General features: G+C 39.0%; 1 non-coding gene across 1 annotated transcript; it reads left to right on the top strand.

The window, feature by feature from the left end:
- Positions 1-3311: 3311 nt before the first annotated feature.
- TRNAV-GAC (transfer RNA valine (anticodon GAC)) lies at positions 3312-3383 on the top strand. Its single transcript has one exon. It is a non-coding gene; the product is annotated as a tRNA-Val (tRNA).
- The last annotated feature ends 557 nt before the right edge of the window (positions 3384-3940 follow it).

Genomic DNA, 3940 nt, shown 5'->3' with positions numbered 1-3940 from the left:
ATAGGAGTATTGGGATTTCCGAGCGACTGGGTGGTGGGAGTAGAGCCAAGAGACGGGGTGCTGGGAGAAGCAGGGGAAAAGGTAGTGGGAGGAGATCCAGGTGACTGGTTCTGGTTGGTGGGAGGAGAGCCAGGGGACGGGATGGTGGGATGATAACCAAGGGAGTGGGTGGTGGGAGAAGTTCCGGGGTAAGGGGTGGTGGAAGTTGGCGAGAACGGAGTAGTGGGAGTAGAACCAGGGGACGGGGTATAGGGAGAATTTCCACGGAACGGGGTACAGGGAGAAGTTCCTGGGAACAGGTTGGTTTAGGAAGTTCCCGGGGACGGGGTGGTGGGACTACTTCTTCCGGAGGGGGTGGAGGGAGAACCTCCAAGGGCACCATTGGAGTTTCTTCTGGAACCTCCATGGTCGTGTGTTGTTCTCCTATTTCATAACCCTGGGGACATGTGGAATGGTCCACGCTCTGCTGGTGGCGTGGTCGTCGTCGTCGTCGTCGTCGTCTTCTTCGGGGATCTCTTTGGGGCGTAGGTTCCATTTCCAAAACCCCTGGACTTTCTATATGACCCTGGAACATGTGAGGGGATTGTGGGAATACTACCATGTCAGAGTGTGGTTGGAATGGTACCATGTCAGGGTATGATGGGAATGGCCCCATGTCAGGCACCATTGCAGTTTCTTCTGGAACCTCCATGGTCGTGTATTGTTCTCCTATTTCATAATCCTGGGTATATGTGGAATGGTCCACTCTCTGCTGGTTGTGTGATCGTGGTCGTCGTGGTCGTCGTCGTCTTCTTCGGGAATCTCTTTGGGGCTTTGGTTCCATTTCCAAAACCCTTGGCCTTTCCATATGATCGATTGTGTCTGTCATTACTATCGATATTCTCCAACTCTTAACCTAAACAAAATGAAAGCCAGTCATTACAAAGTATATCCTGGATACTTACGGAAATATGGTGAATTTCAACTCTCACATAGTAGTGAAGTTATATGTTTCAAACAAAAATCACGAAAGATAAACTGAGACTTTCTTTGGTCTATGACGTTTGGTATTGGATCTTTGGGGAGACTGGGAGAACGAGAGGAAATATAAGAAATAACCTCTTCTTTACGTACTGTGTGTATGTCAACCCAGACTGGGAATATGTTAATATATATTTGTTATATGTACACTACTGGCAATGTAAGACACTGTATTGGAGGTATATGAATAAAGTGACTATACTCCAGTTGGTAGTGAAGATATAATCAGGAAGTTATTTGAATCGAGTATCAAGGATATAGAAATGCTGTTACTGTAATCTCCGTAGTAGTGAAGATACAGTTGAGCGGTCGCTGTTGTCCAGTTGTTATTAAAGATATATTAAGAAAGTTATTCTAATCCAGTCTTATGGATATAGTAATGCATTAACTGTAATTTTAGTGGTAGTGAAGATACAGTATGACGGTCACTGTTGTCTAGTTATTTGTGAAGAAACAGTAACTTACTCTAATCCAGTTTTAAGGATATAGTTGTGAAGTTACTGTAATCCCAGTGGTAGTGAAGATACCGTGGGGTGGTCACTGTTTTCCAATTGTTGGTGAAGGTACAGTAAGGTATTCTAATCCAGTTTCAATGATATAGTAATACAGTTACTGTAATCTCAGTTGTAGTGAAGATACAGTTGAGCGGTCGCTGTTGTCCAGTGGTTAGTGAAGATATATTAAGAAAGTTATTCTAATCCAGTCTTATGCATATAGTAATGCATTTATTGTAATTTCAATGGTAGTGAAGATACAGTATGACAGTGACTGTTGTCCTGTTGTTTATGAAGATACAGTAACTCTAATAGAATTTTAAGGATATAGTTGTGAAGTTACTGTAATCCCAGTGGTAGTGAAGATACCGTGAGGTGGTCACTGTTTTCCAATTGTTGGTGAAGATACAGCAAGGAAGATATTGTGATCATGATTTTAATGATATAGTAATGCAGTTAGTGTAACCTCAGTGGTAGTGAAGATACCGTGGGGCAGTCACTGTTTTCCAATTGTTGGTGAAGACACAGTAAATCTACCATCTACATCTACCATTCATCAATAAACATTTAACCACCGTCATTTGAACGTAAACCTTCCTGCTGCGTTATTTTAACAGAGTCCTTTAAGATGCGTCATATAAACAGAAACCTTAAATGTACGTTAAACTTGTGCAAACCATCATTGAATCTGAAACTTTTAAATTAGAATTGTAATGAAAATGCGAACTTTTAACTCTGTCAAATTACAGCTATTGTACAAAATGATTCACTTGATTGATAAATTTTAATGTCAGTTAATTTAACGATATCCTTTGTGGTTCATCTTTGAAACACAAACCTTTAAACTTTGTCTCTAGAACTGAAGACAACCATCAAGTTTCATAACTGGAATGGAAATTTGGATAATCTATCAAAATTCGTCATATAACGCGAACTTTTAAATCCTTCCATTCAGTTGGGCCGTTACTTGCCTGGCTGCCATTCATAATATGTCCTTTTATATTGTATGTTGACTACGCTCTCATTCATTCGTCATTTGGATCGTCTCACTGATATTCCATTCATAAACTTCATTCCTAAAGCTTATTTTTGACCACCATGTTGCTTCCTTAAGGTTTATAATTCTTTGTGTATTTAATAATAGAAGATTCAATGATATTTCTCGTGGTACTGGAATTAGAGTTAATAATGCCATCTCAGTTATCAACTCTAACTCCAGTACCACCAGATATATCATTGAATCTTCTATTACTGGATAAACAAAGAATTATAGTCAATATTAGTGATTGTCTACACGAATTGGATAACTTTTTTTTGTTGATAAAATTTGTAAACAATTCACTTTCTTGTCCACATAATAAGTTTATGATACGCTTGTTGTCTGTCTTGGACAATCACATGTTTACCATATGGCGTCCTAGCTACGTCTCTTCGTTGTATATAAACTGACTGTTATATTTCTCTCTTGTGTCTTCCCTAATGATGTGAGTTTTAGACGAAAGTGCACTTGGGAACTTATCGTGTTTATTTTACCCGTGGACTCATAAGAATATACTTGATCACGTGCAAAATTGTGATCCTTTCCAATATATATATATATATATATATATATATATATATATATATATATATATATATATATATATATATATATATATATATATATATATATATATATGTATATATATATATATATCTCCTTCAGTAAATTTCGTCAAAGACATCTCTCTTTTCTAAACGCTGCCTCGCAAAGATTTTCATTAATTCAAATTGAAGAAACAGACGAATTTTTCTATTGTCTGGTTAGCTCAGTGGTAGAGCGTGAGTCTGACACACTCAAGGTCGTGGGTTCGAGACCCACACCAGACATAATTTTTGTTTTTTTCTTTTTTCATTTTGTCCGCATCACATGTGTGCAACATTCAGTATGTTCGTCCAACGTTATAGTGAAGATCTTCACAATAAATTGGGGTTTTCGACCTTATCTGAAAGGGTCAGGTCCATCAAGACGTCCTTGAAATCTTCCAGAAGCTTCTGGCGATCCTCCTCCAACTGCTGGGCACATCAGAGTTAACATGGGCCAGACATCGGTTGTGGAACGAACGGTAGTTAGCAGGGATGATAATGAGGGCTCTGACCTCATACCAGGTCAGCTTAGTTCCAGTCTATTGCTTAGTTCCAGTCTATTGCTTAGTTCCAGTCTATAGCTCTGTTCCAGTCTATTGCTTAGTTCCAGTCTATTGCAACGACAATAAAAAAGTAAAACATTTCTTCGTGGAAAATTGAGAGGAAAACACGACAGCAACATGGAGACATACCCTGTGGTTATTTTGCCGGCTAGTCGGCAATAGTCGGTCAAACACTATTTTGCCGTAGTAATCTCAGTGCTTCATATAATATTATGTCACAAAATATGTTCTTGGGGG

Source organism: Panulirus ornatus, chromosome 70, assembly GCF_036320965.1.
Source record: "Panulirus ornatus isolate Po-2019 chromosome 70, ASM3632096v1, whole genome shotgun sequence".
NCBI classification, from domain to species: domain Eukaryota; kingdom Metazoa; phylum Arthropoda; class Malacostraca; order Decapoda; family Palinuridae; genus Panulirus; species Panulirus ornatus.
Note: the sequence above shows the minus strand (reverse complement) of the source record. Positions and strands in the feature narration are given on the sequence as shown.